This window comes from Phocoena phocoena, chromosome 20 (assembly GCF_963924675.1).
Source record: "Phocoena phocoena chromosome 20, mPhoPho1.1, whole genome shotgun sequence".
In the NCBI taxonomy this organism is placed as follows: Eukaryota; Metazoa; Chordata; class Mammalia; order Artiodactyla; family Phocoenidae; genus Phocoena; species Phocoena phocoena.
The window spans coordinates 44,022,775-44,045,693 of NC_089238.1; positions in this window are offsets into that span (position 1 = coordinate 44,022,775).

Sequence of the window (22,919 nt, forward strand, 5' to 3'; positions counted from 1 at the left end):
TAGATGCTTTGCTGTTTCACCTTCATAGCCAAACATCAACAGAAAAAAATCTCCCCTTACCCCGAAAGTGTGAAATCCTTCTCCCCTTCATTCTCTTCCTTATGTTTCAAAAGGGAACTTTGAAGACTGTGAATGCAGGTTCCATCTGGTCACCTTTCGGGCTTCTTCCCCAGTGCTGAAGCCACTCATCGACTTTGCAAAAAGACTGGAGCATTCCAAGATCTGAAAATGAATTTCTTTTTTTTCTCTTTTTCTTTTTTAGCCGGGACTATTTTATTTTTATGAATTTGTTTTTAGTTTAATGAAAGAGTAGATCCTGAACTGTTGTATATATTTCTAACTAGGCTGACTGATGCACAGTGCAAATTCCTTTTTTAATTTTTTTTTTTTTAAGTAGAAGTACTAAAGAATACCATCTAACTATTCATACCAGTATCCAGTCATAGCATAAGGTGTCAAAAACAAGTACGCAAAACATTTGCTGTTTTAACAAGCTATTTCTTTTAACAAGAATTCTTGTATTTCTCCCTGTGTTTGAGATGAACATTTTTAAATTTTGAAGTTGTACAGTTTTTTGTTTTCCATTATTTTATCTTGTTTGTAACTCTATGAAATATATATATATATATTTTTTGCCATTTAACTGTTGTATGTTACTCTGTGTCTGTATCATATAGAAAAAAATTGTTTTTGTTTTTGGTTCTCTATGTGATACCAATTAACAATTTAACACTAGTTTTATCTGTCAAATTCTGCTAGGTCTTTTCTGAAAACTTTGTTTTTAAAAATGGTAACTGTTTGGTAATAGTGCAATTTCTATCCCTTTCCCTCCCCCCCTCAACTTTAAGTTCATTTCCTTGTAATTTTGCCACCCCTCCCCAAAGTGTTTTCTTTTTCATTTCTTTTCTTTTCTTTTTTTTTTGAGCTACCATGCCATCCTCCCTCTGTGAGGCAGAGTGACTGTCAGTGTTTTTGTTATGCCATGCCTCGACCTGTGGGTGTGTTCGGCAATAGCAAGGTGGTTGGGTAGACTGACTAAGCATGCTTCCACCCACCAGTGTTCCTCAGTGGGGTTATGTGAGTGTTTCAACCTGGAGTGGGTTGCACGCTTAATGCTTTCCTCTACAAGTATACCGCCCACATATACGTTCATTCAAAAAAAAAATTCTTCTCAGCGTTAACCTAGAAGTAGCAAAGCAGTCGGTGATGGTAAAGCTTAGAGGTCAAACATGAGCTAGTTAGATGTCTGTGGGCTGGCATCCACCATGGCTGTGACCAGTATCATTTACAAAGCATGAATTCACTACAATGCTCGACTGTTTAGATCGGTCCCACTCGGAGAATTTACTCCTGTCTGCTGCATAGTCCGTAGCTGAATAGGATATCTCAAATTTCTTTTTGAATTAGTTCTTCACCTCCATTGATACTTCGTGTTTTTGGTTGGTTGTTTTTTTTCTGAATCTCCACAGTGTGGGTTGGTGCCAGACACCAATCAGTCATAGCACCAAATGGGCCCACAGAATGGGAGTTAGTTCCTCCATCCTCCAAAAAGAAACTTAAGAAGGAAACACATTCACACACCTACACATGCGTGCGTGCACACACACACACACACACACACGGAAAAGTTTAGGAAGTTCTATTTTTAATTAAAAGCTATTTAAAGAGATGAATGTGGCCAAAGTTTTACACAATTGAAAATAAGGTAACACAGACAGCACGTGTTTAAACCTGAGCTTATCAGGCATGGCAGGAAGTTGCAGGAGAGAGAGGCAGAGACCCAAGCCAGTGCACTTGATGTTCATGGACATATATTTTTTTTTAAATAATAAATTAAATTAAAACATTTTAAATAGAAGCATAAATTGAGTTGGTTGTTTGTTGGCGCTGAGATACTGCCCACTGTGAAACAAAGCTTTGACTAGTTTTTTTGTTTGTTTGTTTACTTTCTTCGGAGGGGAGGGGGGCAAGTTTGGGTAGGAAAGAAAGCATACATGAACGTGACCCTGAGGTGAAGAGGTATATGAACAGCCTTTGCAGTGTACAAAAAAACAAAAAAACAAACAAAAAAAAAAAAAACAAAAAAAAAAATAGAGCAAGTGAAACCAAAAATGATGTTCTTGGTGTTTTTCTATAATGTAGTCTTGTTAGCTTTTTTGTTACTGTAACAATGCTGATCTCGAACTGTACCAAAATACATGGAGACTAACAGAACCACATGGAACTTTCAAACTGAAAAAATTTGTCACAAAAACTTTGTTGTCATAGTTAAGTTGATTGTAGATGGTAATTGAATATACTCCTTTGAAAATATTTCATCAAGTATGTTTCCTGCTCATTGTGATACATTAAAAAAAATATGAGCAAAAGTTCTTGTTTCTGTCACCAGAGTTTGTGTGTACATGTGTGAGAAAGAGGTTGATGGCTGGCAAGGTGTAAGTCTGAACAGTAATCTGAGGTTGTGTGGCCAGGGACACTTATTCTGAGGTACACAAGCTCTTTGGTAATTCTAAGTGTCCTTGTATCTCCTGGTACTCATGAAAGTGCAGGAAGTTTTGGTGATGGTGCTGACTAGCTTATTTGAGAAGGGTAAGCCTGACAGCTTGGATGATGTTTGGCCCCAAAGAGCCCTAATAGCATTTCTACTTTTAATTCAAATGTTTATATGAGAATTTTAGATACCTGGGACAACCACAAGCAAGGAAGTTTTGCTGATGATGAGGAAAGAGGTAAGTTTAACTTCTCTGAAATGGGAATTAGATCCAGTGTTTATGACGGAAGGATATGAAAGGTGAGTTGAATTAAATGGATGATTGACTACATTTACCTTTCCTACCAAAGGATTTTTTAAACCCCTGTTAGAGCAGAATTTGAGATAAGACCAGTCTTCAAAACAGTAATAGCATTAGTAATTCCTATATACAAGAGGACTTGGTCCTCTTATCAAAAACCCTCCCTTACAGCAGAAAATGCATGACATTCATTAATAGTACATTCAAGATCAGGCCCAAAGGCCTTCCATTCATCTCTAATTTATAGCCAAAGCCCATAAATAATTTACACAACTCTAGCAGTAGGCCTGGATGGCACTGCAAGCTAGCTGTGTTCTTGCAAGGTCTGCAGCATCTGTCCTCAGCCAACAGGGGTCTTTTCTACCCCAGAGGTTGAGCTCTGAAACCCTCTTCTATTGGCTTAGACAGCCATTGTCCACCAAGTCTTTTTTCTTAGTTCCTGCAGCAGGCATTCAAGAAGCAGCAGTGACCCTATTAACTCAACATTTCAAAGAATTCTACAACTGGTACAGGCATTACTAGAGCTCAGAAAGGAAAAGTTGGTTCCCTCACTGGTAGCTGGAACCTCTATGCCAAACAGGTAGTATCACTGTCCCTAATGAAACCCTGCTCTTTCCCCAGGCATTGCACCTTTCTTTTGGGTGTTCCTGCAGAAGCAGATGGCTTCTACCTTTCTTGGCATACACTTATATCACTGATCTTTCTTCTGACCCCATGAAAAGGTACAGTATGGTAAAACTTGTTCAGACCCAAAGCCACATCTGCCTTTCTAGGCTATAATTATTTTAGGGTCTGGCAGGATCACACTGAAATATTTTAAATGGAACTAGTTTTGCAGCAAGGTTTTGCTGCTTCAGCTCTTTGGAAGAAGGTGACTACAATTCAAATTCTTCTTAAGATAAATTTTTAACAAGAAAATAAGTACCTAAATTACATCGAGAGAGGGCTGGGTAAGGGACTCTTTCTGTTACTGAAAAAGCTTTATACTAAAGGGAAAAGAAGTCTTCCAGTCTGGCTTCAATATCATGTTCATGTGGCTATTAGTCTCCTTGGAATTAATAGTTCCCCCCCGCCCGCCGGAAAATGTGAAACGGCAACATCTTAGTACGGCTGGCTGATATGTGTTAGTAGGGTAGCTGTTTCTAATTTTGATTTAAAGAAATGTCTGGAGTGCCTAGCTCCTGTTATAGACTAATGACCTTACAAATCTCACTTTTAACAAGTTTTGACTTTAAGTTACAAGAACCCAAGCAGTTTAAGAGTCAAGCTGAAGGATGAGAAGTTTGCACCTGCTGCTCTGCAGCCTTAATTACAGTAGGACAGATGTGCTTGCTCAGTCTCTGTACATTTCTGCTGGGGGTGGACCAGCCAAGGCTCTGGCAAAACTTGCAAAATTAGTGCTCTCAGGGCCATTATAATAGACAAAGCTTTCCATTACCTTTATTTCACAGCAAAGATGGTGGGTATTTCCCTTCCTCCTTCCCTTCCCTCCTCCCTCCTTTCCTTCCTTCCTTCCTTCTTCCCTTCTTCCTTTTTTTCCTCTCCTCCTTCCCTCTTTCATTCTTTTCTTAACTAGGGGCATATATTTTTTAAATGTCTTATCATTTAGCTTAGATTCCTCTCAAGCTATCTTCTCGAGTTTTTAAATTCCAGATGAAAAATAAATTTGTTCTTTATCCTTTATGATTGCTTCATTTCTTATCTATATGGACCAAAGAGACTGTTTAATCCAATTTAGGGATCCCTTATTAATATAAGAATGCAAGCTTTCAGATGAACTGTTTAACTCTTGGGGCAAGATCCCTTGGCCTGAGAAATGAGTGCTAAGAAACAACAAAGAGTAGCAAGTGACAAAGGCATCAGTAGACATTCTCTGCTTCCGTAACACCAAAAGCTGCTTTGGACACTCACTCTGCCTTGCCTTCCTATGCGCAACACACTGCTCTTTCCAAAAGCCCCCTTATGCATTGCTGCTGTCTTTTAGACCCCCTCTGTAATGCTTTCTATTGGCTTGACACTTAAAATATTTTGTGAAGTTTTGTAAAATTACTTCTTGCTGCTCAAAATGATCTATAAAGTAGGCAGAGTAGGTGACATTGATCCCAGGTGGTCAGGAGAGTGAGGTAATGAGTGAGGGGAGAAGGCACTGACCGTGCATTCAGCCTCTGTCCAGTGTTCCTTCTCCCCACACAGCATTAGGAGAGTGGTCAAGAGAGTGGGCTCGAGTCAGACTGACGGGGCTCCACCACTGTAACATGGATTGCATTATTACTCCCACTGTAACATGAGGATAAGGGTACCTGCTTCACAGGTTTCTTTTAAAGATTAAATAAGTTAATATCTGTAAAATGTTTCAAACACTTTCTGGTACATACTGAGTATTGAATATCTATTGCTCCTATTATTGTCAGTATTAACTCTCCACTTCTTTGCTGTAGGTCTCTTGGAATCGCAGCTTTTTTTTTGTTTTTAAATTAATTAATTAATTAATTTTTGGCTGCATTGGGTCTCTGTTGCTGCGCGTGGGCTTTCTCTAGTTGTGGTGAGCGGGGGCTACTCTTCATTGTGTGCAGGCTTCTCATTGCAGTGGCTTCTCTTGTTATGAAGCATGGGCTCTAGGCACACGGGCTTCAGTAGTTGTGGCACGTGGGCTCAGTAGTTGTGGCTTAGGGGCTCTAGAGTGCAGGCTCAGTAGTTGTGGCGCATGGGCTTAGTTGCTCTGCAGCATGTGGGAACTTCCTGGACCAGGGCTCGAACCCGTGTCCCCTGCATTGGCAGGCGGATTCTCAACCACTGCGCCACCAGGGAAGTCCTGGAATCACAGCTTTCTAACCCTTGCTTTACTTCACAGAGGGTTTGGGGACTTACATAAGTTATATAAGTCAGTCCCATCAAGCCTTTGCCATATGTTTATAGCTGATGTTTACCTGTCTGTACATATCTCAGAGGGTGTAGAGATTTTTCAGGGTGTTTCTGCTCATGAGTTGTACAGGAGGACTGTACTGAATCTCTGCTTCAGTCTTCCCATGTCCAACTTCTAGTGATTAATTTGGTCAGAGAAAAGGATGGCTTAGTTTGCTTTTGTTTGCAAGAATAGACATTCCTACCTCACCATGCCTTGGCGGGTGAGCACTTAAATGTCTGGGTTTACATAATAGAGTAAATGGAGTAGGTTGTGACAATCTGCTCACTGCCATTGCCTGTTTTGAGGTGGTTTGAATACACAGGTTGGGAGCAGCAGTATCTAAAATGAGACTGTGAGAGTGAATGAATTGTACGTGAAACAAAATTGAAAGAGGAAATCACCAAAGGAATGCAGCAAGAGGATCGTTTTACCCCAAAACATGGGAAGAGCTTTTAAAAATACTATTGTTCTAGTAACCTGCAAAATAAACATCAGGAAGAGGCATGGGAACAACTGAGTAAAAACTACATTAGCCCAGAGAAAGGGCTTGAGTATAGCCTCTGCATATATGAACTCATCAGTGACACAGGCTTTAGGAAGCTATGGCTCTGTGAACTGTCTCCATTTTTAATCAGAAACGGTGATGGTACTGGAAATAAGATTGCTGATACTGGTATGAGAGGGCTGGTAAAGGCTATGCAGTATGACTGGTGAGTCATTTTTCCTTTTCTCTGAGGATAATAACATATAAATGAAGTTTTGGCATATTGCCTGTAGATAGGATATTATCATACAGTACCTGCCTTTGATTTCTTTGTTATATGGTTCTAAGTTTGATGTTGTTTGAATACTTTTCAAAGTCTGATTTGCATTCAGCTGAACTTGCTTCTTTTAGTAGTGTAAAGATGTTGCTCCACTGTTGTCTCATTCGAATTGTTTCTAATAAGAAGTCTGCTGCCATCCTTATTTTTTACTGTACTTTTTTCCTCTTTTAAGATTTTTTCTCTTTATCACTAGTTTTATCACATCATGTTATGATGTGCCTTGGTGTAGTTTCATTTATGTTTCTTGTGTTTGGGATCTGTGGAGCTTCATGGATCTGTGAGGTACTACTTTTTGTCAAAATCGGAAATCCTTCAACCATTATTTCTTCAAATCTTTTTTTTTTTTTTCTGTCTGCTTCACTTCTTCTCCCCTTCACCTTCAGGGATTCCAATTATATATGTATTAGACCATTTTAAGTTAACTCATAGCTTACTGATGCTCTGGTTTGGTGAGGTTTCTTTTTCAGAGGCAGGGCACTCTTTACTCTGTGTGCTTCTTTTTTTTTTTTGGTAGCCCATACAGGGAATGAGTGTGTTTCATTTTTGACCTTCCATGTCTCCACTTTATTTTTGAACATATCACATACAGTTAAAATAACTGCTTTACTGTCATCCTCTGCTAATCTATGTAAGTTCTAGGTTGGTTTGATTATTTTCCTCATTATGAATTGTGTTTTCTTGCCTCTTTAAAAGTCTACTAATCTTTGATTGGATACCAGTTATTGTGAATTTTACCTTGTTGAGGGCTGGATATTTTTGTATTCCTAAAAATTTCCAGTTTATTCTGGGATGTGCTTAAGCTACTTAAAAACTGTTTGACCCCTTCATATCTTATTTTTAGGTTTTGTTGGGCAGGACCAGCACACTAACCAAGGGCTAATTATTCCCCATTACTGAAGAACAAAACTTCTGAGAACTCTACTCAAATGTTCCATGAACTTTTTCTGACCCTGTATGTGCATCAGGTGCTGTTCCCTCTTACCTTTTGGGCTGGTTCTTTCTCAGCCTCAAGTAGTTTCCTAACATGCATGATGCATGCACTGGTCAGCACTTTTCTGAATAATCATGGAGGACCCTGTGAAGATCTCCAGAGGTCTCTCTTCTCTGGTACTCTGTCCTGCAAATTCTAGCTGCCTTGCTTTCCGCAGACTCACCTTTATCTCCTCAGCTCAGGGAGTCTGCTGGATTCCACCTAGGTTCCTCACCCCAAGTTGTAACCTGGAAACTCTCTTTAAGGCAGTAGGGTGGGATAATTAAAGGGCTTACCTTATTTGTTTCTCATCTCTCAGGGATCACTGTTCTTCACCGTGTAGTGTCCAGTGTCTCAAGAACCATTCTTTAATACATTTTGTCTTGTGTTTTTAGTTGTTTCAGCTGGGAAAGGTACATCTGGTCTCTATTGCTCCATCTCAGCTGAAAGTAGAAGTCAAATATAGTTTTTAGATATATATGGTAAGAGTCCTGCATACCTTTCTAAGTCACTACCTATGCTTATGAAATTTCCCAAAAGGTGTGATTAACTTAGGAGCCTGATTTCCCCAACACACTTCCCTGAACATGACAGATGCTGACTCACTCTTAGGATCAAAGTTTGAAACTGCTTCACCCTTTTGCTTAATCACAGTGATGAGCAGTGAAAGAAATGTACGTAAATGCATAATTCTGGCCAGTTTTTGCCTTGCCATAATGCCACATAGAATGGAAAAACCAGTTGTTAGGTTTTGAAGTTGTAAGTCAGCCCATGAAGCAGAGGTATGACTGACAGTAAAACACTATTTCAGCTCTTCCCCCTTGATATAAGGGTTATCACTGTTCATAAAGGTAATTCAAGTAAAAAAGAAACACTTTTATTTCAGTGACGTCCTTCACGCAGACCATTTTTCAGGCTAACTAAATGTGGCTCAAGGAAATCCAATAACTTGGAAGTGTGGCAGTCTGAGATGAATTCATTGCATTCAAAGGGCTTACCTTATAAGTAACACAGAAGAATGCTAAAAATCTGGCCTCAGCAGACACTAGTCATTCGTGTGAAAGTCAACTTATATTTGTTTGTTATGTTTATTATTTTGGTAGAAATTTGATCCTACTTTAAATTGGTAATATAATAATACATCCATGATCAGTGAAAAACTTAAGTGTTAACTCATTACCTGCTTTCAAAATTCTCAAGATTTGTTCCAGGGTACCCTTCCCACTATGCTTATCTGCAGATAATCTGCTCCACTAACACCAGTCTACCTTCCAAACACACCCTGTACTTTTCCCTCTATATTTAAAGCCTTAACTAATGTCATTCACTAGATGACATCTATCTCATCATATCTGTCCAGTCTCTTTTCTGAAAAGATCAATGAAACTAAAAGCTGGTTCTTTAAGAAGATAAACAAAATTCATAAACCTTTAGCCAGACTCATCAAGAAAAGAAGGGAGAGGACTCAGATCAATAGGATTAGAATGGAAAAGGAGAAATTATAATGGACACCACAGAAATACACAGGATCATAAGAGACTGCTACAAGCAACCATATGCCAATAAAACAGACAACCTAGAAGAAATGGACAAATTCTTAGAAAGGTACAATCTTCCAAGACTGAACCAGGAAGAAATAGAAAATATGAACAAACCATTCACAAGCACTGAAACTGACACTGTGATTAAAAAACTCCCAACAAACAAAAGGTCCAGGACCAGATGGCTTCACAGGTGAATTCTATCAAACATTCAGAGAAGAGTTAACACCTATCCTTCTGAAACTCTTCCAAAAATTGCAGAGGAAGGAACACTCCCAAACTCACTCTATGAGGCCACCATCACCCTGATAACCAAAACCAAAGATACCACAAAATAAGAGAAAGAAAATTACAGGGCAATATCACTGATGAACATACACACAAAAATTCTCAACAAAATAGTAGCAAACCAAATCCAACAATACATTAAAAGGATCATACACCATGATCAAGTGGGATTTACCCAAGGGGCGCAGGGATTCCTCAATATCTGCAAATCAGTGTGATACACCATGTTAACAAATTGAAGAAGAAAAACCACATGATCATCTTAGTAGATGCAGAAAAAGCTTCTGACAAAATTCAACACCAATTTATGATAAAAACTCTCCAGAAAGTGGGTATAGAGGGAATCTACCTCAACATAATAAAGGCCATATATGACAAACCCACAGCTAATATCATACTCAACAGTGAAAAGCTGAAAGCATTTCCTCAAAGATGAGGAACAAGACAGGGATGCACATGCTTGCCACTTTCATTCAACATAGTTTTGGAAGTCCTTGCCATGGCAATCAGAGAAGAAAATGAAATAGAAGGAATCCAAACTGGAAAAGAAGTCAAACTGTCGTTGTTGGCAGATGACATGATACTATACTATATAGAAAATCCTAAAGATGCTACCAGAAACTACTAGAGCTCATCAATGAATTCGGTAAGGTTGCAGGATACAAAATTAATGCACAGATATCTCTTGCATTGCTATACACTAACAACAAAAGATCATAAAGACAAATTAAGGAAATAATCCCATTTACCATCACATCAAAAAGAATAAAATACCTAGGAATAAACCTACCTAAGGAGGCAAAAGACCTGTACTCTGAAAACTGTAAGATAAGAAATCGATGACACCAAAAGATGAAGAGATATACCATGTTCTTGAATTGCAAAAATCAATACTGTCAAAATGACTATACTACTTAAGGCAATCTACAGATTCAGTGCAATCTTTATTAAATTACCAATGGCATTTTTCACAGAACTAGAACAAAAGAATTTTAAAATTTGTATGGAAACACAAAAGATCTCAAATAGCCAAAGCAATCTTGAGAAAGAAAAATACAGCTGGAGGAATCAGGCTCCCTGACTTCAGACTATACTACAAAGCTACAGTAATCAAGACAGTATGGTACTGGCACAAAAACAGAAATATACATCAATGGAACAGGATAAAAAGCCCAGAAATAAAACCACACACCTATGGTCAATTAATCTATTACAAAGGAGGCCAGAATATACACTGGAGAAAAGACAGTCTCTTCAATAAGTGGTGCTGGGAAAACTGGACAGCTACATGTAAAAGAATGAAACTAGAACATTCTCTAACACCATACACAATAATAAACTCAAAGTGGATTAAAGACCTAAATGTAAATTGGACACTATACAACTCTTAGAGGAAAACATAGGTAGAACACTCTTTGACATAAATCGCAGCAAGATCTTTTCTGACCCACCTCCTAGAGTGATGAAAATAAAACCAAAAATAAAAGGGACCTAATTAAACTTAAAAGGTTCTGCACAGTGAAAGAAGCCATAAGCAAACGAGAAGACAAAACACAGAATGCTAGAAAATATTTGCAGATGAAGTGACTGACAAGGGATTTATGCCCAAAATATACAAATAGCTCACACAGCTCTATGTCAAAAAACCAAACAACCTGAACAGAAAATGGGCAGAAGCTCTAAATAGACATTTCTCCAAAGAAGACATACAAATGGCCAAAAAGCACATGAAAAGATGCTCAACATCAGTATCAGAGAAATGCAAATCAAAACTACAAAGAGGTATCACCTCACACCAGTCAAGAAGTCTACAAAAAATAAATGCTGGAGAGGGTGTGGAGAAAAGAGAACCTTCCTATATTGTTAGTGAGAATGTAAATTGGTACAACCATTATGGGGAACAGTATGGAGGTTCCTTAAAAACCTAAAAATAGAACTACCATATGATCCAGCAATCCCACTCCTGGGCATATATCTGGAGAAAACTATAAGTAGAAATAATATATGCACCTCAATGTTCATTGCAGCATTATTTACAAGAGCCAAGACATGGAAGCAACCTAAATGTCCATCGACAGAGGAATGGATAAAGAAGATGTGGTACATATATACAATGGAATATTACTCAGCCATAAAAAAGAATGAAATAATGCCATTTGTAGCAACATGACTGGACCTAGAGATTATCATGCTAAGTAAGTCAGACAGAGAAAGAAAAATATCATATGACATCACTCGTATGTGGAATCTAATTTTTAAAAATGATACAAATGAACTTATTTACAAAACAGAAACAGACTTTCAGATATCGAAAACAAAATTACCAAAGGGGAAATGTGGGGGGAGGGTAAAGTCAGGAGTTTGGGATTAACACACACACACTACTATATATAAGACAGATAATCAACAAGGACTTACTGTATATCACAGGGAACCCTACTCAATATTCTGTGATAACCTATATGAGAAAAGAATCTGAAAAAGAATGTGTATATGTATAACTGAGTCACTTTGCCTTACACCTGAAACTAACACAACACTGTAAATCAAGTATACTCCAATAAAAGTTTTTTAAAAATTGGTGCAGCCACTATGGAAAACAGTATAGAAGTTCCTCAAAAAATTAAAAATATAACTACCATATGATTCAGCAATTCCAGTTCTAGGTATTAATCCAAAGGAAGTGAAATCACTATCTCACAAAGATATCTGCATCCCCTATTCACTGCAACATTATTTACAATAGCCAAGACATGAAAACAATCTAAATGTCCATCAACAGATGAATGGATAGCGAAAATGTTATGTATATATACAATGGAATATTATACAGCTATAAGAAAGAAGGAAATCCTGCTATTTGCAACAACATGGATGGTAACCTTTAGGGCATTATACTAAGTAAAATAAGTCAAAGAAGGACAAATATCATAAGATCCTACTTATATGTGGAATCAGAAAACCAAACTTAAAGATATAGCAAACAGATTGGTGGTTGCTAGAGGCTGGAGGAGTGGGTGAAATGAGTGAAGGTGGTCAAAAGGTACAATCTTCCAGTTAGAAGATAATTAAGTCCCAGGGGTGTAATGTATAGCATGGTGACTATAGTTCTGTTAACAATACTGTATTGTAAATTTGAAAGTTGCTAAGATAGTAGATCTTAAAAGTTCTTACACAAGACAAAAAACTGTAACAATGCGTGGTAATGGATTTTAACTAAACTTACCCTGGTAGTCATTCTGCAATATACCCATATATGAAATCATTATGTTGCACACCTAAAAACTAACAATTATGTTGCACACCTAAAAAGTATGTCAATTACTTCTTTTTTTTTTTTTTTTTTTTTTTTTTTTAAACATCTTTATTGGGGTATAATTGCTTTACAATCGTGTGTTAGTTTCTGCTTTACAACAAAGTGAATCAGCTATACATATACATATGTTCCCATATGTCTTCCCTCTTGCGTCTCCCTCCCTCCCACTCTCCCCATCCCACCCTTCCAGGCTGTCACAAAGCCCCGAGCTAATATCCCTGTGCCTTGCGGCTGCTTCCCCCCAGCTATCTACCTTACTACGTTTGTTAGTGTGTATATGTCCATGACTCTCTCTCGCCCTGTCAAAACTCACCCTTCCCCCTCCCCATATCCTTAAGTCCGTTCTCCAGTAGGTCTGCGTCTTTATTCCTATCTTACACCTAGGTTCTTCATGACATTTTTTTCCCTTAAATTCCATATATATGTGTTAGCATGCGGTATTTGTCTTTTTCTTTCTGACTTACTTCACTCTGTATGACAGATTCTAGGTCTATCCATCTCATTACAAATAGCTCAATTTCATTTCTTTTTAAGGCTGAGTAATATTCCATTGTGTATATGTGCCACATCTTCTTTATCCATTCATCCGATGATGGGCGCTTAGGTTGTTTCCATGTCCTGGCTATTGTAAATAGAGCTGCAATGAACATTTTGGTACATGACTCTCTTTGAATTTTGGTTTTCTCAGGGTATATGCCAAGTAGTGGGATTGCTGGGTCATATGGTAATTCTATTTGTAGTTTTTTAAGGAACCTCCATACTGTTCTCCACAGTGGCTGAACCAATTCACATTCCCACCAGCAGTGCAAGAGTGTCCCCTTTTCTCCACACCCTCTCCAGCATTTATTGTTTCTAGATTTTTTGATGATGGCCATTCTGACTGGTGTGAGATGATATCTCATTGTAGTTTTGATTTGCATTTCTCTAATGATTAATGATGTTGAGCATTCTTTCATGTGTTTGTTGGCATTCTGTATATCTTCTTTGGAGAAATGTCTATTTAGGTCTTCTGCCCATTTTTGGATGGGGTTGTTTGTTTTTTTGTTATTGAGCTGCATGAGCTGCTTGTAAATTTTGGAGATTAATCCTTTGTCAGTTGCTTCATTTGCAAATGTTTTCTCCCATTCTGAGGGTTGTCTTTTGGTCTTGGTTATCGTTTCCTTTGCTGTGCAAAAGCTTTGAAGTTTCATTAGGTCCCATTTGTTTATTTTTGTTTTTATTTCCATTCCTCTAGGAGGTGGGTCAGAAAGGATCTTGCTGTGATTTATGTCATAGAGTGTTCTTCCTATGTTTTCTTCTAAGAGTTTGATAGTTTCTGGCCTTACATTTAGGTCTTTAATCCATTTTGAGCTTATTTTTGTGTATGGTGTTAGGGAGTGATCTAATCTCATACTTTTACATGTACCTGTCCAGTTTTCCCAGCACCATTTATTGAAGAGGCTGTCCTTTCTCCACTGTACATTCCTGCCTCCTTTATCAAAGATGAGGTGTCCATATGTGCGTGGGTTTATCTCTGGGCTTTCTATCCTGTTCCACTGATCTATCTTTCTGTTTTTGTGCCAGTACCATACTGTCTTGATTACTGTTGCTTTGTAATATAGTCTGAAGTCAGGGAGCCTTATTCCTCCAGCTCCTTTTTTCGTTCTAAAGATTGCTTTGGCTATTCGGGGTCTTTTGTGTTTCCATACAAATTGCGAAATTTTTTGTTCTAGTTCTGTGAAAAATGCCAGTGGTAGTTTGATAGGGATTGCATTGAATCTGTAGATTGCTTTGGGTAGTAGAGTCATTTTCACAATGTTGATTCTTCCCATCCAAGAACATGGTATATCTCTCCATCTATTTGTATCATCTTTAATTTCTTTCATCAGTGTCTTATAATTTTCTGCATACAGGTCTTTCGTATCCTTAGGTAGGTTTATTCCTAGATATTTTATTCTTTTTGTTGCAATGGTAAATGGGAGTGTTTTCTTGATTTCACTTTCAGATTTTTCATCATTAGTATATAGGAATGCCAGAGATTTCTGTGCATTAATTTTGTATCCTGCTACTTTACCAAATTCATTGATTAGCTCTAGTAGTTTTCTGGTAGCATCTTTAGGATTCTCTATGTATAGTATCATGTCATCTGCAAACAGTGACAGCTTTACTTCTTCTTTTCCGATTTGGATTCCTTTTATTTCCTTTTCTTCTCTGATTGCTGTGGCTAAAACTTCCAAAACTATGTTGAACAAGAGTGGTGAGAGTGGGCAACCTTGTCTTGTTCCTGATCTTAGTGGAAATGCTTTCAGTTTTTCACCATTGAGGATGATGTTTGCTGTGGGCTTGTCATATATGGCTTTTATTATGTTTAGGAAAGTTCCCTCTATGCCTACTTTCTGGAGGGTTTTTATCATAAATGGGTGTTGAATTTTGTCGAAAGCTTTCTCTGCATCTATTGAGATGATCATATGGTTTTTCTCCTTCAATTTGTTAATATGGTTTATCACATTGATAGATTTGCGTATATTGAAGAATCCTTGCATTCCTGGAATAAACCCCACTTGATCATGGTGTATGATCCTTTTAATGTGCTGTTGGATTCTGTTTGCTAGTATTTTGTTGAGGATTTTTGCATCTATGTTCATCAGTGATATTGGCCTGTAGTTTTCTTTCTTTGTGACATCCTTGTCTGGTTTTGGTATCAAGGTGATGGTGGCTTCGTAGAAGGAATTTGGGAGTGTTCCTCCCTCTGCTATATTTTGGAAGAGTTTGAGAAGGATAGGTGTTAGCTCTTCTCTAAACGTTTGATAGAATTCACCTGTGAAGCCATCTGGTCCTGGGCTTTTGTTTGTTGGAAGGTTTTTAATCACAGTTTCAATTTCAGTGCTTGTGATTGGTCTGTTCATATTTTCTATTTCTTCCTGATTCAGTCTTGGCAGGTTGTGCATTTCTAAGAATTTGTCCATTTCTTCCAGATTGTCCATTTTATTGGCATAGAGTTGCTTGTAGTAATCTCTCATGATTTTTTTTATTTCTGCAGTGTCAGTTGTTACTTCTCCTTTTTCATTTCTAATTCTATTGATTTGAGTCTTCTCCCTTTTTTTCTTGATGAGTCTGGCTAGTGGTTTATCTATTTTGTTTCTCTTCTCAAAGAACCAGCTTTTAGTTTTATTGATCTTTGCTATTGTTTCCTTCATTTCTTTTTCATTTATTTCTGATCTGATTTTTATGATTTCTTTCCTTCTGCTAGCTTTGGGGTTTTTTTGTTCTTCTTTCTCTAATTGCTTGAGGTGCAAGGTTAGGTTGTTTATTCGAGATGTTTCCTGCTTCTTAAGGTGGGCTTGTATTGCTATAAACTTCCCCCTTAGGACTGCTTTTGCTGCATCCCATAGGTTTTGGGTCGTTGTGTCTCCATTGTCATTTGTTTCTAGGTATTTTTTTATTTCCTCTTTGATTTCTTCAGTGATCACTTCATTATTAAGTAGTGTATTGTTTAGCCTCCATGTGTTTGTATTTTTTACAGATCTTTTCCTGTAATTGATATCTAGTCTCATGGCGTTGTGGTCGGAAAAGATACTTGATACAATTTCAGTTTTCTTAAATTTACCAAGGCTTGATTTGTGACCCAAGATATGATCTATCCTGGAGAATGTTCCATGAGCACTTGAGAAAAATGTGTATTCTGTTGTTTTTGGATGGAGTGTCCTATAAATATCAATTAAGTCCATCTTGTTTAATGTATCATTTAAAGCTTGTGTTTCCTTATTTATTTTCATTTTGGATGATCTGTCCATGGGTGAAAGTGGGGTGTTAAAGTCCCCTACTATGAATGTGTTACTGTTGATCTCCCCTTTTATGGTTGTTAGTATTTGCCTTATGTATTGAGGTGCTCCTATGTTGGGTGCATAAATATTTACAATTGTTATATCTTCTTCTTGGATCGATCCCTTGATCATTATGTAGTGTCCTTCTTTGTCCCTTTTAATAGTCCTTATTTTAAAGTCTATTTTGTCTGATATGAGAATTGCTACTCCAGCTTTCTTTTGGTTTCCATTTGCATGGAATATCTTTTTCCATCCCCTTACTTTCAGTCTGTATGTGTCTCTAGTTCTGAAGTGGGTCTCTTGTAGACAGCATATATAAGGGTCTTGTTTTTGTATCCATTCAGCCAATCTGTGTCTTTTGGTGGGAGCATTTAGTCCATTTACATTTAAGGTAATTATCGATATGTATGTTCCTATTTCCATTTTATATATTGTTTTGGGTTCGCTACTATAGGTCATTTCCTTCTCTTGTGTTTCGTGTCTAGAGAAGTTCCTTTAGCATTTGTTGTAAAGCTGGTTTGGTGGTGCTGAACTCTCTCAGCTTTTGCTTGTCTGTAAAGGTTTTATTTTCTCCATCAAATGTGAATGAGATCCTTGCTGGGTAGAGTAGTCTTGGTTTCAGGCTATTCTCCTTCATCACTTTCAGTATGTCCTGCCACTCCCTTCTGGCTTGTAGGGTTTCTGCTGAGAGATCAGCTGTTAACCTTATGGGGATTCCCTTGTGTGTTATTTGTTGTTTTTCCCTTGCTGCTTTTAATATGCTTTCTTTGTATTTAATTTTTGACAGTTTGATTAATATGTGTCTTGGCGTGTTTCTCCTTGTATTTATCCTGTATGGGACCCTCTGTGCTTCCTGGACTTGATTAACTATTTCCTTTCCCATATTAGGGAAGTTTTCAACTATAATCTCTTCAAATATTTTCTCAGTCCCTTTCTTTCTTTCTTCTTCTTCTGGAACCCCTATAATTCGAATGTTGGTGCGTTTCATGTTGTCCCAGAGGTCTCTGAGACTGTCCTCAGTTCTTTTCATTCTTTTTTCTTTATTCTGCTCTGCAGTAGTTATTTCCACTACTTTATCTTCCAGGTCACTTATCCGTTCTTCTGCCTCAGTTATTCTGCTATTGATCCTATCTAGAGTGATTTTAATTTCATTTATTGCATTGTTCATCGTTGCTTGTTTCATCTTTAGTTCTTGTAGGTCCTTGTTAACTGTTTCTTGCATTTTGTCCATTCTACTTCCAAGATTTTGGATCATCCTTACTATCATTATTCTGAATTCTTTTTCAGGTAGATTGCCTATTTCCTCTTCATTTGTTAGGTCTGGTGGGTTTTTATCTTGCTCCTTCATCTGCTGTGTGTTTTTTTGTCTTCTCATTTTGCTTATCTTACTGTGTTTGGGGTCTCCTTTTTGCAGGCTGCACTTTCGTAGTTCCCGTTGTTTTTGATGTCTGTCTCCAGTGGCTAAGGTTGTTTCAGTGGGTTGTGTAGGCTTCCTGGTGGAGGGGACTAGTGCCTGTGTTGTGCTGGATGAGGCTGGATCTTGTCTCTCTAGTGGGCAGGTTCACGTCTGGTGGTGTGTTTTGGGGTGTCTGTGGCCTTATTATGATTTTAGGCAGCCTCTCTGCTAATGGGTGGGGTTGTGTTCCTGTTTTGCTAGTTGTTTGGCATAGGTTGTCCAGCACTGTGGCTTGCTGGTCGTTGAGTGAAGCTGGGTGCTGGTGTTAAGATGGAGGTCTCTGGGATATTTCCACCGTTTAATATTATGTGGAGCTGGGAGGTCTCTTGTTGACCAGTGTCCTGAAGTTGGCTCTCCTACCTCAGAGGCAGAGCCCTGACTCCTGGCTGGAGCACCAAGAGCCTTTCATCCACACAGCTCAGAAGAAAAGGGAGAAAAAGTAGGGAGAATTAGTAGAAGTATGAGTAAAGAAAGAGGGAAAGGAGGAAAGGAAGGAAGGAAGAAAGAAGCAAAGAAGGAAAGAAAGGAGGGAGGGAGGGAGGGAGGAAGGAAGGAAGGAGGGAAAGAAGGAAAAAAAAGACAGAAAGAAAGATGATACAGTAAAAATAAAATATAATATAGTTATTGAATTAAAAAATATTTAGAAAAAAAAAAAGGGATGGATAGAACCTTAGGACAAATGTTGGAAGCAAAGCTATACAGAGAAAATCTTACACAGAAGCATACACATACACCTTCACAAAAAGAGGTAAAGGGGGAAAAATCATAAATCCTGCTCCCTGAGACCACCTCCTCAGTTTGGGGTGATTCGTTGTCTAAAGGAGGGAGGGAAGGAAGGAAAGAAAGAAAGAACGAAGGTAAAGTATAATAAAGTTATTACAATTAAACTTAATTATTAAGAAAAGGAATTTTTAAAAAAAAGTCATGGACGGATAGAGCCCTAGGACAAATGGTGGGAGCTAGAGTATACAGACTAGATGTCACACAGAAGCATACACGTACACATTCACCAAAAGAGGAAAAGGGAAAAAAATCATAGATCTCGCTCCTAAATTCCACCTCTTCAATTTGGGATCATTCCTTGTCTATTCAGGTATTCCACAGATGCAGGGTATATCAAGTTGATTGTGGAGCTTTAATCCGCTGCTTCTGTGGCTGCTGGGAGAGATTTCCCTTTCTCTTCTTTGTTCTCACAGCTCACAGGAGCTCAGCTTTGGATTTGGCCCTGCCTCTGCGTGTAGGTCGCTGGAGGGCGTCTGTTTTTTCGCTCAGACAGGACGGGGTTAAAGGAGCCGCTGATTCGGGGCCTCCGGCTCACTCAGGCCGGGGGTTGGGGGATGGGGGAAGGAGGGGCACTGCGTGCGGGGCGGGCCTGCGGCGGCAGAGGCGGCGTGACGATGCGGCAGAGGCCGGCGTGACGTTGCACCAGCCTGAGGCCCGCCGTGCGCTGTCCCGGGGAAGTTGTCCCTGGATCCCGGGAACCTGGCAGTGGCGGGCTGCACAGGCTCCGCGGAAGAGGGGTGTGGAGAGGGACCTGTGCTCGCACACAGGCCCCTTGGTGGCGGCAGCAGCAGCCTTAGCGTCTCCCGCCCGTCTCTGGGCTCCGCGGTTTTAGCCGCGGCTCGCGCCCGTCTCTGGGGTTCGCGCTTTTAGCCGCGGCTCGCGCCCGTCTCTGGGGTTCGCGCTTTCAGCCGCGGCTCGCGCCCGTCTCGGGGGCTCGCGCCCTCAGCCGCGGCTCGCGCCCGTCTCTGGAGTTCCTTTAAGCAGCGCTCTTAAACCCCTCTCCTCGCGCACCAGGAAACAAAGAGGGAAGAAAAAGTCTCTTGCCTCTTCGGCCAGTGCAGGCTTTTCCCCGAACTCCCTCCCGGCTAGTCGTGGTGCACTAACCCCTTCAGGCTATGTTCAAGCCGCCAACCCCAGTCCTCTCCCTGAGCTCTGTCCGAAACCCGAGCCTCAGCTCGCAGCCCCGCCCGCCCCGGCGGGTGAGCAGACAAGCCTCTCGGGTTGGTGAGTGCCGGTCGGCACCGATCGTCTGTGCAGGAATCTCCCCGCTTTGCCCTCCGCACCCGTCGCTGTGCACTACTCCGCAGTCCCGAAACTTCCCCCTCTGCCTCCCGCAGTCTCCGCCCGCGGAGGGGCTTCCTAGTGTGTGGAAACTTTTCCTCCTTCACAGCTCCCTCCCACTGGTGCAGGTGCCGTCCTTATTCTTTTGTCTCTGTTTTTTCTTTTGCCCTACCCAGTTACGTGGGGAGTTTCTTGCCTTTTGGGAGGTCTGAGGTCTTCTGCCAGCCTTCAGTAGGAGTTCTGTAGGAGTTGTTCCACGTGTGGATGTATTTCTGGTGTATCCGTGGGGAGGAAGGCGATCTCCGCGTCTTACTCTTCCGCCATCTTCAAGGTCCCCCCTCAATTACTTCTTAATAATAACAATAAATGAATACTGATGGTATAAAAAGTAGCTGTGTAATTTTTTAAAATACATAGAGTTTAAATACACAACATTAGCATTTAGGTCAGAAGAGGGTAAATGGAGTTAAAATCCTTTATACTTCTTGTATTGTCCATGAAGCAAGTGAAAGTACTGATCCCCATTAGGCTTTTGTGTGTTAAGAATGGTTTTAATTTCTTTGTTTAAGTTTCATGTATTTATGCATTTGTAGTCAATATTCAAAATAGGACACAGGAAGAGCTGAATGTTCAATCAGTTCAATAAATGGTCTATAAATTGAGAAGGCATTCTTGCCATAGAGGAGAAAATCAGCATTCAGAAAGAGAAACAAACATTTAAGTTTTTAATTTTCATAACTTCGTTAGCAAAATAATATACACCCACTAGCCAAACCTCAAACTCTAGTGCCTTCAAAAAAAAAATCCTCGAGTACTACAGACTTAGTTTTAAGTCAGATCTACTGAGGTATAATCTACACACAGTAAAAATCATCCTTTTTAGGTGTACAGTTTTATGAGTTTTGACAAATGTATATGTTGGATCACCACCAAAAATCAACATATAGGATATTTCCATTACCCCTGAAAAGTTCCCTCCTTTGTTGTCAGTCCTCTCCCAATCCCCATCTCAAGCACCACTGATCTGTTTTCTTTCCCTATAGCTTTACCTTTTAGAGAGGAATGTAATATAAACAGAAGTATACAGTAGGTAGCCTTTTGTGTCTGGTTTCTTTCACTAAAGGATAAGGCTTTGGAGATTCATTTATGTTGTTAAATATGTCAACAGTTCCTTTTTTTTTTCATGGAATAGTGTTCCACTGTGTGGCTATACCCTGATTTAGTTATCCATTCACCAGCTGATGGATATTTGGGTCTTTTCCAGTTTGGGACAATTTTTAATAAAGCTGCCATAAACATTCATGTGCAGATCTTTGTGTGGACATATGTTTTATTTTCTCTTGAGTAAATACCTAGGCATGGGATTGCTGGGCTATATGGTAAATGTAAAATATAACTTTATAAGAAGATACCTCTGGTAGACAGACTCTAAGACACGGGCAATTATCCCAGCCTCCTAGTATTTATGCCCTGTGTAATACGATTCCCTTGAGTGTAGGTGGAACCTGCTTCTAACCAATAGAATATGGCAAAAGTGAAAGGATGTCACTTCCATGATTATATTACATAAAATTTTAACTTTTGTCTTGCTAGCAGACTTCCTCTATTTATTCTCTTTCTTCTTGGTTCTGATGAAGTAAGATGTCATATGAATTAGCCCATTAGCAAGAAACTGAGGGCAACCAACAGCCAACAATGAACTGAGGCTCTCAATCTGATGGCTCACAAGGAATCAAATCCTGCCAACAACCACATGAGCTTGAAATCAGATCTTTCCCCATTTGAGCCTCAGATGAGACTCCAAGCATGACTGACACCTTGACTGCAGTCTTGTTAGAGACCCTAAACAGAGAACTCAGTAAAGCTCAGCCCAGAATCTTGAGTCATAGAAACTCTGATATCACACGTGTGTTGTTTTAAACAGCTAAGTGTATATAATTTATGTGGCAAATTGATAATTAATACACTGCCGGTTTTCTAAAATGATAATACCAATTTACATTCCCATCAGCAATGGGAGTTCCACTTGCTTTGCACACTCACTAGTACTTGGTAGTGTCAGTTTTTCTAAATTACAACCATTCTAAAATGTGTGAACTGGTATCTCACTGCAATTTTGTGTTTCCCTTATGACTAATAACTTGGACTATCTATTCATGTGCTTATTTGCCATCCATCTTTTTATTTGACTAACATTGTATTTTGAAGACCAGAGCTTTAAATTTCAAGACAATTTGTCAATTTTTCTTCTGTGGTATGTACTTTCTGTGATCCAAGAAACCTGTGCTAATCTAAGGTCACTTTAGACTTTTAAAGACTTTCTCCTACATCTTCTTCTAGAAGTCTTAGAATTTTAGATTTTACATTTAAATCTATGATTCATTCTGAGTTATTATTTTTGTATAGTATGTGAAGCATGGGTTTTGGGGTTCTATTTTTTTTTTTTTTTTTTTTTGCATATAGATGTTGAATTGTTCCAGTACCATTTGTTGGAAAGACTGTCATTCCTCCATTGAATTACCTTTGCATCTTTATTGAAAATCAATTAACCATATATGTGTGGTACTATTTCTGGACTCTATTCTGTATCACTGATCTCTATATCTATCCAAATCGACACTGCATTGTCTTGATTACTATAGCTTCTTAGTAAGTCTTGAGATCAGGTACTGTAAGTCCTCTAACTTTGTTCTTCTTTATCAAAATTGTCAATTCCCTCTAATTTGATGTATATGGTTCAATATCATACCCATCAAAAACTCAATAGGCTGTACTGTAGCCAATTCAATAAGCTAATTCTAAAATTTATATTGTGTTATGGTCTAAATCTTTGTCTCCCCTCAATATTCATAGGTGGAAAACCTAATGTCCAAGGTGGTGGTATTAGCCAGTGGGGGTCTTTGGGAAGTGATTAGGTCATAAGAGCAGAGCCCTCATGAATCGTATTAGTACCCTTATAA